Source organism: Engraulis encrasicolus, chromosome 3 (assembly GCF_034702125.1).
Source record: "Engraulis encrasicolus isolate BLACKSEA-1 chromosome 3, IST_EnEncr_1.0, whole genome shotgun sequence".
Taxonomy (NCBI): Eukaryota; Metazoa; Chordata; class Actinopteri; order Clupeiformes; family Engraulidae; genus Engraulis; species Engraulis encrasicolus.
The window spans coordinates 2,790,065-2,802,395 of record NC_085859.1 but is presented as its reverse complement, the minus strand read 5'-3'; positions in this window follow the sequence as shown (position 1 = coordinate 2,802,395).

The following is a 12,331-nucleotide window of genomic DNA, read 5'->3' as shown; positions in this document are numbered from 1 at the left end:
ATTTTCAAGCTTGTCAAAAGCAACACAAATAAAAGCAGAGGGAGGGGTCGCTTTCGAAAGAAGGCATAGGCCTAGGTTTTTTTTTTTGTTCTCCCGCGCCGTCAGCCGGCTTTAAATTAACGGCTGATGATCATCATTCAATGTAACGAGGATGGAGTTCACAGATTTCCTGTTGTGAAGGGTGCTTGCTGAATAATGCTCAGAAATTATATTAATTTTGGTGCTGTTGTGAATATAAAAGACGACGAGATGGTTATCTATAAAACACCACGTCGCCTGCCGAACATGGGTTCATGAAATGAAAATGGGTTCATGAAATCACGACTAGACTAAACAGAGGTCTCAGCTGTCAATCAATACCGTCAATCGCACAAGGAAGAGAGAAGGAGAGGGAGAAACAGAGAGTAGTTTTCCAACTTAGTCCCACAGCTTTCCAACGTGTCGGTTCTGGTTTTATTCTTGTTCAGTGTTCCTTACCCGTTTGACCGCGGCAGGTTAAACGAAAGTGATTTGACGACACGGTCACCACGATCACCAAGTGCTCGTATCCAGCCATAGCCCAATTTGCGCGAAAGATATTACTATATCGCACACACGCAGCATTCACAATGAAGGATGGAAATTACTCCTTTGTTGTGGACAAGACATTTGCGCATCTCAATTCGGAGGGAAAATGTTGCCTCCTGTACGCGCACAAGTCAAACAACAAAGTGGTCCAGCAGGTGGACCGCTTTAGAAAAAAACGCATCTTGTTGTAGCCCTATACTTGGCGTAATGTAGATGACTGTCATGAAGTGTTAATTATATAGGCCTATTTATGTAGGCCTACCACATATTAAAAATGTAGGCCTATTGGTTATGCCAGACTAGTCATACATTTTCCCTCCTGTGACCATGCGAGCAGACGCGCAATGAGAACATGGCGTTTCCTACATTCGTATTTATTAGTTTTCCCCCCTCACCGACAACTTTGTACATGCATAGTAAAGTGCTGGGACTGATTGCTAGGTTACTTTTTTATTGTATTTTTTATTGTATTATCCTTTTTGAAAGGAAGTTTGTCGACGTCAGTGAACTCAGCGCAACATGGTTTGGTTCAAAGTGTTCAAAGTTGCGGGAAATCGCGGTGATTGGTTAAAGTTGCGCTCTCGCGCAGAATTCGCGGGAATTCATTGAAGTTGCGAAAAACGACGCGATCGCAACATCGCGATTTCCTGGGGGGACTGACTGATCTCCATATCCTCTGTGTGTGTGTGTGTGTGTGTTGTGTGTGTGTGTGTGTGTGGTGTAGGGGCCTCACAACAGCTTCACTGACCCACTACCAAACCCAACCCCAGGGTAGAGTGTGTGTGTGAATGTGGTGTGGACTCTGTGCAGGAGGGTCATTGTGTCTCCAGAGATGCTGTAGAAGGCCAGAGATCCTACTACCTCAAGCACCCCCAGACTACCCCAAACACCACCCCAGACTACCCCAATCACCCAACTACCCCAATCACCCCCCAGACTACCCCAATCACCCAACTACCCCAATCACCCCCCAGACTACCCCAATCACCCAACTACCCCAATCACCCAACTACCCCAGACACCCCCTCAACTACCCCAATCACCACCAGACTACCCCACACACCCCCCAACTACCCCAATCACGCACCTAACTACCCCAGACACCCCCTCAACTACCCCCAGACTACCCCAAACACACCCCAGACTCCCCATTTACCCCAAACACCCTTCTCTCCTCCACCCCCCCCCACCCCAAACTCCCTTCAGACTACCCCAGACACCACCCAACTACCCCAAACACCACCAGACTACCCCAAACACCCCCTGACTATCCCTTCTGTCCTCCACCCCCACCCCAAATGCCCCTTCTCTCATATCTGAAAGCCCCCTCCCCCCTCTCTCCTCTACCCCTGTGCACCATCCTACGTACTTCCGCCAAGACACTTGGCTCCGCACTACGTCTGGTACCTGTCTTCTGTGGAGCGATGTTGAGCGGCAGGATTTGGGCCGGTGTTCTGACAAACAGTCCAACATTGTCATTTTATCCTACAGTATGATGTTCTGTCAGACATGTCTGTTAAACGGTACTACATCACCAAAGATAGACGTCAGACATGTTTGTTCAACAACTTATCCTGATTTTTCAAAAAATGTCCTTCCCGCTTCGTGCAAACGCATCAGATTAAACAAAGTCCAGACCACAATATGAAATGAAATGGTAGTATTATGGGATGGTCTGGACCAGGCTTAAGGGGGATTCATACTTGTCGTGACTGGCGCTATCCTCCTTCATACTTCACTCGCGACCTCACTCGCGACCTCACGTGACCCAAATGACGTCACACGCCGTGTCGTGAGCTGCCGTGGCGCAACGTCGTGCACCCCAGATATTTTGTAACTTGTCGTGCGCCACCAGCGACCATACAGGTAGGCAGACAAAGCAGGAGTTGCGAAGAGAGGCTACAACTACTGTAGGCTACTACAGAATNGATAATGCATCATTTTGAGGATAATAAAATGTCCTAGAGAGTTATTTTATCTTCTCTCTTAAATGTTGTTCAGTGAAACAATTGTTTACTTTGTTCAGAAGCACGTTGTGTTCGGCGATCTATTTATAAATTCTGCCGCCAGAACAATGCTCTCACATGGTCTTGGAATGATTTGGCAATGTAGGCTACAACAAAAAATATATGTTTCAATGTGGTAAGTCACAAGTCAGACGTTCAGTAGCCCTACAGCAGCCGTGTTTGGCTTTCTATTTTATACATCCATAGAACTCACGCTGCGAGTTGCGAAAAATACTGCCGTTTCTCTCATGAACAGCAGAGGGCACTTCCGACAATGCGAGCGAAAGCCTTCTGAAGTATGAATAGTCTGTCGCAAGTGATGACGTCATTAATGGTTCTCGCGCCACACGCGCCAAAGTGCGCACGTGAAGTATGCAGAGTCCTTAAGAGTTCCTGCCCTGTGATCCACATACACTCCTATTCTGGAACAGACCACTAGAGGGAGTTTAGTCTCTTGATTATTGTGCCAGAAATCATTACATCCAAACTCACACTCATCACTCTCTCCTTTCCTGCAGATGCGTTTATATTAGGGCTGCACAATTAATCGAAAATAATCAAAAATTGTGATAAATTAGTGAAATCGAAGTCGAAATTTTTATCACGATTTAATTGTGGCAATAGTGACCTACCTTTGAGAGCGTCCTTGAAGCCAGAACATACTGACTGGCTGGTGTTTCTGGCCAGAAATCTGTCCACCTAAGTTTCATGCTATTGCCTTAACATAGTTATTACAATACATTTTATTTTGCTCATCCCGTATATAATTCATCCTTGGTTATATTTCATCTTGTTTTATTATATGGTTGTGACGTCATCTGTCGAATGCTCCATTCATTTCAACGGGGCTCCCCAACGTTCGGACGTCTGTTATTTTTCGATAACGGACGGGTTGGTCTATAACAGACCGCTGTCAATGGCAACAAGACTTTTCACTGCTAAAGCGACTTTTCAACAAGACTCTAATCAGCTGCTGTGATAGACAGCGTTGTCCTGGCTACCGCTGTCAATGGCAACAAGACGTTCACTGCTAAAGCCACTGGCTTGTAGGCTATACAAGTCAGTGGCTAAAGCGAATGTTTCATATCACTCCGCAGGGGGTCCGGTCTTTTGTCACTCTAATCAGCTGATGTGATGGACAACACCTGTTGTCCTGGCTACCTAGCTGTTGCCCAAAGAAACTCAAGAGAAAGAACAATCTCTTGGCGGGGAATGCATTGGCCACGGTGTAGTACGGGGGCGTTGCCTGAGGACACGAGTGGATGGAAAATTAACTCCCTTGCGCATGGTCATTGGTCATCCATCCACGATGGATGCCATTTTCGTACTCCGTAATTTGTGGCCAAGTAACGGCAGCTGTTGGTCAGCAGTAATTGCTGGGGGTAATTAAGGACAGCTGACAGACATTCACGCTGTCCTATGACCTGTTCCACAGTGAATAACATTTCCGTACTCCCCTCGCCATCATTTCCTACTACGCTGTTATGACGTGAGTAAGCCCTCTTGTCTCAAGCCTCTTTGCTGTTGCCTAGCGGTGTTCCACAACGGCACTGTTTTGTTTTGCGCAGCAACAATCTTAACATTAAATAGGTCTAAAGAAATGTCCCCGCCATGTGTGAATCATTTAAGTATATCCATATAATAAGCGGGTTAACTTTCGGCGAGTCGGTCGCTTTGTGGAATAGCAGCACTTCAGAGAGAACAAGACCCCTCCGCTCCGCGTCGGGGTCTAAAGATTCTCTCTGTCGTGCTGCTATTCCACGGTAGCGACCTTCTCGCCGAACGTTAACCCTTACATAATTTTTACAAAATTCTGCAACAAATAAATAATCGTGATTAATAATCGTGATTACGAGTTTGACCAAAATAATCGTGATTATGATTTTTTTCCATAATCGTGCAGCCCTAGTTTATATGACATTTGTCAAGCGAGAGGTCCCTGTGATGCCTTTCCCAAAGTTTCGGAGCTAGCACCCCCTCAAATTAAGCACTGTATGACAATTCTATACCAACATACGTACTCTCCACTCCTGTGCATGTGAACTGCGTGGGCGAAATCCCTAAACAATTGAAAAAACATATTGAATTTTTCATTGAAAACAATCTGGCGGCACACCACCAACCAAAGTAAGTTAAATAATTGATACTAGGACTGTATACGCCTATATACAGGTCTAGGCCTATATATCGGCTACATACAACCTATTATTGAAAAACAAAAAAAGAATGTAATCCTGTTTGAAAAAAAAAATGCAGTAGTGAGCTATATGTAGTAGACCTATTATTGCAGTTTTGTCCATGGGTAAAGCTATATCCTATTAATTGAGCACAAATATTAAATGATAAATCCAATCCACTCAAAGTTTAACAACCCAGAACCATTCACACATTTGAATGCTTTGAACTCTGAATTGACATTTGAGAAAGCTCTTAATGTGCTATTTGGGATGAATCTGCTGACACTTGATTCAAGACACAATGATGTGCATATGCGACGAGAAAACAGAATAAAACCTAATGGAAACAAAGATTTTCAATATCGTGCAAATTGGATTAAATGAATTTACACAGGGATAACACATTTCTTTCTTCAGTAACTAGAACCATTTGTGTAATGTTTGGATACCTTTATTTGTAATTACTAAGACGTGAGGACTGAGGAGGTGAGAGTCCGAAAAAAACAGGCAAACACTCCGCTGATGGTCATTTATAATTTATAATTCCCCATTCATGTAGGCCTGCTGCGAAGTACAGTGAGTCCAATAAATATTTGATCCCTTGCTGATTTTGCCAGTTTGCCCACTTATAAAGATATGATCAGTCTATACATTTATGATATGTATTCAAACATGGAGAGACAGAATATCAAAAAGAAATTCCAGAAAATAACTTAAAATAATATATTTTAATTTATTTGTATTTAATTTAGGCTAATAAGTATTTGACCCCTCTAGCTAAAGAAGATAAAGTACTTTGTGGCAAAGCCCTAGTTGTCTAGCACTGCTTTCAGATGCTTCTTTTAGTTGATGACAATGTTTGTGCATATAGTAGAAAAGATTTTTGCCCGTTTTTCTTTGCAGATTATCTCTAAAACATCAATAGTTTGTGGCTGTAGCTTGGCAAATGTCAGGTTCAGTTCCCTCCATAGAATTACTATAGAGTTAATATGTGGAGACTGTCTAGGCCACTTCACAACTTTAATATGCTTCTTATTGAGCCACTCCTTCGTTGCTTTGACTGTATGTTGCGTATTATTGTCATGTTGGGAGATCTAAAAATGGCCCACCTTCAATGTAGTGGTGGAGGGAAGGACGTTTGCTCTCAGGATTGCACATTACATGTCTCCCTCCATCCATTCGTTGACAATGTGAAGTTGTCCTGTGCCTTGGCCAGACAAACACCCTCAAACCATAATGATACCACTTTCATGCATGATGGTGAGGAGGGTGTTCTTGGGATCATAGACAGCAGCTCTCTTTCTCAAAACACATTGAATTGTGTTAATGAGAAACAGCTTGATTTTGGTTTCATCTGACTACAGCACCTACGTATCATATCCTAAACCAGTCTGATGTCCGTTGGCAAACCTCAGGTGGGACTGCACAGGTTCCTTCTGAAGTAGAGGTACCATGTGTGCACTACAGGATTTTAAACCTCTGTGGCATTAAGTGCTACCAGTAGTTTTCTCAGTGATTTTGGTCCCAGTAGCATTAATATCATTGCCTAGTTCATCCCGCACAGGTCTAGGGTGCTTTTTTTCTGTTCTCATGATTATCAAATCCACAAAAGGTCAAATCTTGTATAGAACCTTAGACAGGCTGATGGATAGTCATTTTGTATTCCTCACATTTTGGAAAAAATGCATCAACAGTTGGGTCATTAATACCCAGTCTCTTTCTTGTGGCTTTGCAGCCCATTTAATCTTTGTTCAGGTCTAAAATCTTGTCCCTGATATCATTTGACCGCTCTTTGGTCTTTCCCATGCTGGTGAGGTTGGAGTATGACTGATTCACTCATACTATGGACTGATTCTGCTGATTCAATGTGTCTTTTATGCATGTTAGTATGTACAGGTGTCTTTAAGTCAGATGACAAGTTGATCGGAAGTGCCCATCTGGTCTGTGGGCCCGAAACTGTTATCAGTTGGCAGGGGATCAAATACTTATTTTGCTCGATGAAATGGAAATAAATTAATATATATTCTCTTGAGTTAATTTCTGGATTTTCTTTTTGATATTCTGTCTCTCCATATTAGAATACATATTATCATAACATTTATTGACTGATCATGTCTTTGTTAGTAGGCAAACCAACAAAATCAGCAAGGGATCAAATACATATTGGACTCACTGTATATTGCTGTGAATAATGATAAAGACAACAATAAAAAAACAGCAGCGTAAAGCAGCTAAACTGCACTGATCAAAAAGAACAAAAAAATGAAATAAAAAAGATGGAACCGATAACAAACGAAAAAAGAAAGTAGAAGTTATAAAATAAAAGAAACAAGAAGTAATAAAATAGAAGAAATAAGAAGTTAAAAACAAAGCTTTTTCTTTCTGCAGGATCTCTTGCTCTACTCTAGCATGTCAGGCAGTCCAGGAACGTTCAAGAGTGAATGACGGGGGGCAAAAATGAAAAAAAAAGAGAGGAAAAAGACGAGGAGAGCTAGCTCGAGAGAAAAAAGAAAAAGAGAGATGGAAGAGAGCGATGTGAATGTTGGGATAATTTTTTGTCGCTTTTGGCCCCTCCCCGCTCTCCATCAAGACATGGTGGTAGTGGGTCATCATCATCGTCATCATCATCATCGTCATCATCATCACCATCATCATCATCATCACCATCATCATCACCATCATCATCATCACCGTCATCGTCATCATCATTGTCATCATCATCATCATCATCATCATCGTCATCGTCATCGTCATCATCATCGTCATCGTCATCGTCGTCATCATCATCATCATATTATCTAGAAAGAAGCCAGTTGGTTGGTTGGTTGGTTTTGTGGGCGTGGTCATCAGCGTCTCTTGCTGACAAATACCCAGCCTCCGCCCCTTCCTCCTCCACCACAGGACGAGGAGGGTGGGCCCCTCTGGCCCATGCCATTTCCCATTGGCCCGCGGGATCCGAGGCCACCTCCTCCTCCACCTCCTCCTCCTCCTCCTCCGCCACCTCCGCGCATGGTCTTCTTCTCCCCCACGGTCAGCGGCACCTCTCCTCGGAACATTATCGGCTGGGGGATGATGGGACAAATGACGAGACAGAAAGACACGAAAAGAGGAAAGTTACCGTTGCGGTTTCTTCACTATCTGAATATCAACATCAATTAAGTGGTCTGACTGTACATACACACCAAGATATTCGCGTTCGCTTTACGTCTCCGAGAGCATTGGGAGTCCGAGAGGTTAGTGGGCTGCACAGTCAGCGTCCACGTTCTATTCGCGGGCAGCAGCCTTTCATTTTCAATGGAAGACGCTCATTGAACGCGAATGTCCGCTCAGGAAATACACTCCAGTTCTATTTTCAGTGTGCATTGGACATGTCCACCGCGCTCCTGTGTGCAAGGCATGATCTGTTTTCATGTATTCTAACGGTGCATACACACCGACAGCGCGGACGTCCACTTAACGTGTCCGGCATCAGTCCGAAATGGTTAGAATACATGTAAACAGATCATGCCTTGCACACAGGAGCGCGGTGTAAGCACGGCGCATGTCCGTCCCGACAAATGCGCTCAATGAGCGGCTCCCATTGAAAATGAATGGCTGCTGCCCGCGGATAGACCCTGGACGTTGACTGTGCAGTGTGAAAGGCTGCCCGCGAACCTCTCGGACTCGCACTGCTCACGGAGACGTTAAGTGAACGCGAACATCTTGGTGTGCATGTACCGTAACAGTTTCAAACTGATAACGAACATGTGAAGTGGACGTTAAGTAGGGGTGGGTATTGGCAAGGGGGTCGCCATGCGATACGTTTCACGATTCACATGCCACGATTCGATTATATCACGATGCATCACGATACCTGCATCATTGCGATGCATCGCGATGCATTGCAATATTTACTGCAGTAAAAAAAAAGTTGCTTGGGCTACTTTTTATTTGCTTCAGTAAATATAAACTTATTAACTTCAGTAAATATGTAAAGATACAGCTTACTTGTCAGTTGCTGTGTAGAATTCATTAAAAAAACTATGTCCTGTAATGCAATATTTTTCCAGCTCCCGGTACAAATCACACCTACCTCAATATAACATCGTCATAATAGTCTACTCTGCACTGAAACAGTAGCATTTGTTTTTAATAATCCCATCCAAATCACATTTTAACCAAAACCCCAACTCAATATTATTACAGGAGCCAATACTTGCTGTTCCCCAGCACTTCAGGGGTTAATCTGAAACTTGCGCTGATCCAATCAAAAGCGCCTCTCTCACTCACCCACTCACTCCCACACACGAAGCAGCAGGATCAAAACCCCCCTCTTCTCTCTGTCTCCCTCCGTATAAATGAGCTAGTTGTCTCGTAACCTAGCATGTTTAGCTAATTTGCTACAGCCAAAGACGCAATTTTACAGGATGGATTCACAAAGCAATCAAAAATAATGTCACTAATGCAATCTACATACAGTACAGCATGGTACTATTCCAACTGTAAGTTAAAGTTACAAATAAAAGTGCTTAGCAATCGCTAACGCTAACCGCTATTCAGTTTGGAGTGTTTATAAGCAGCAGCTGTTGCCGTTTGCCACATTGTTGCATACCGGTACTTTTCAAACGCAGTATTGTACCGTTTTAAATGCCTTTGTACCGAGGTACTTTTTTATACCGGTGTAACGTGCAACCCTACACTAAACAATCGTTTGGAGACAGGTCTTCAAAAACGTTATATTTATCAAAATGTTTAATGACTTGTGAATTTAAGGGGAAGGGTTTTAGTGGAACTGCTAGCTCTAGCCCAAACACAGCAATGACCAGTCCAAAACAATGGCTGTGTCACCAGGCTACTTCCTCCACATCAACTAAGATGTGTCTCCTAGCAAGCCACTATACGGCGCCATCTAGTGGACCGGAGATGGTATTTATGGTAGTAGACGCTCATGGACGCTGTGCATACTTTCTTGTTATTATTAAAGAATCCATTTCTGGCGTCATGAATCGATGCAGTCTATCGCGAAAACAAGAATCGCGATGCATCGTTATGACGATTCATTTGCACACCCCTAACGTGAAGTAGACGTGAAGTGGACGTTAAGTGGACGTTAAGTGGACGTTAAGTGGACGTCTGCGCTTGCGGTGTGTATGCACCGTGAGTCATCGGCGGGACCAATCAAACAAAATGGACATTACTATTAGTGTTGCACTGATACCGATACCAATCTATTCAAAAGTACATGATTCAAAACAAAATGGGCATTACTAATAAAAAGTTGATGTTGGTCAAACTGTTGATGTGTGACTGAAGTTGGGTGTGCGGGAGCTTGTGAGCGCGCGCGTGTGTGTGTATGCGCGCGCGCCCGTGTGTGTGTGTGTGTGTGTGTGTGTGTATATGCACGCGCGTGTGTGTGTGTGTGTGTGTGTGTGTGTGTGTGTGTGTGTGTGTGTGTGTGTGTGTGTGTGTGTATGAGCGCGCGCGCGTGTGTGTGTGTGTGTGTGACCGTAAATGCATGCATAGGAGCGTGCGTGCCAGTGTGTGGGGTACCAGTGTGTGGGGTACCAGTGTGTGGGGTGCCAGTGTGTGTGTGGGGTGCCAGTGTGTGGGGTGCCAGTGTGTGGGGTACCAGTGTGTGGGGTGCCAGTGTGTGGGGTGCCAGTGTGTGGGGTACCAGTGTGTGGGGTGCCAGTGTGTGGGGTGCCAGTGTGTGTTGGGGGGTACCTGGTTTCCCAGGATCCGCTGCACAGCCTCGGGGTCTTCGAATACCACGAAACCAAATCTGGCCTTGGGGTTGGTGCGCATCTCCTCCACATTCCCAAAGCCTGCAGACCACACACGCACACGCACACGCACACGCACACACATTACCAAAGCCTACAGGCCACAAGGGACCAGACAAGGCCTTTCATTTCATTGGTACATGAATGCAATTTCATACATGAATGCAATTCAATGTACTGTACAGAGTAGGTGAAGTAAGATAAAAATGATGTAAAATAAAACAAAATGAAATAAAAGCATAAGGCATGGCTGGTGAAAATAGAATAAAAAGTAAAGATAAAAGCAAGACATAAGGGAAAATATATATATATAGAAAAACACGAAAAACATTTTGATCTCTAACAGAAGGCATCAGAGAAAAGCGACAACACATGCACAGCTGACAACAACGCGGACATGTTTCTGTGCAGTGCATTGGCACTGCTCATCTCAAGATTCAAGATTCTTTTAATAGTCCCGAAGGAAATTTGTCTTGGACATACATAGCTGCCACATACACACAACACTGATACACATGACGCCCAAAAAAACAAAAAAAACTAGTGGTGGGCCGTTATCGGCGTTAACGTGCTGCGATAATGTGAGACTCTTGTCGCGCGATAAAGAAAATATCGCACGTTAATCTATTCTCAAAATATAGGTTTGGAGTTTGGGTATGTACGTCACCATAGCGTTTAATTGACAGACGCTTTCAGACTGCGCTCCAGTCGCTTCTCCTCTCTCCACCTGTTGTTTCAGCAGACCTACTAAATATGAAGTGTTTGCATGCTGAAAACATTAATCCCTCTGCCGTGGTAGTTGTTGTTTGAGTGCTTTTTCATAAGTGGTAGACTAAAGAGACGTTATTGTTTGAGGTGAAGCATAGAGAGACATTATTGTGTGTGAGCTACCAGCCCGACATAGCCTACATTTCCTCATGCATTGCATAGAATAATAATAATAATAATAATAATAATAATAATAATTGTATTTGTATAGCACAGTGTCATACAAGGCATGTAACTCAAAGTGCTTAACAAATGGGGAAAAAAAAACATTGTTTTTGCAAATTGAATTCATGTCGAGTTGTAACTCATCTGGCATTCTAACTCTGAGAACAACTGTCAAATCGCCGTGAGCCAGGGCTGTATGTTCTAGATGAGGGCTGCTGTGCAGCGCAGCCCGCGCAGAGCTCCTCCCTCTCTTAAAGGAGCCACTGCTCCTTTTAACAGTCAGTGGCAGATTCTCTCTCTCTCTCTCTCTCTCTCTCTCTCTCTCTCTCTCTCTCTCTGCCCATTAGAAATGCTGCATTGTTGAGGTAATTTTGTTTAAAATTAAATGTTTGATAGATTTATTTGTATTTGTCTCTACAACTTATAGCGCTGTTCATTTTGAAATTTCAGTATCTTATAACTGTAAATGCTTCCTAACATATTGGACACACTTTACACATATTGCTGTAATTTTTTCATCACCAAGTATCAACATGACCATTTTTTGAAGATGAGATGCATTTTGGAAAAAAAAGATGAGCTCTGGTCTAATGCACCATCTGTCTTAAGAAACCCCAAGGTTTTTTTCGGCATTATTTCGCTATCGTGCCTATTCTGAATGAGCCATTTTGATATAGATTAATCTAGATTAATTTCATAATTACAGTGAGATTAATCTAGATTAAAAAAAATAATCTATGCCCACCCCTAAAAAAAACACAACAATAAACACACATATACATACATACAGACACTCGAGTGCATATCCACCACAGCCCACCACCCACATACATGGCATTACAGGATGGCAGTTGTTGCGTTCAGTAAGTTAAGTACAGGGGTGGGG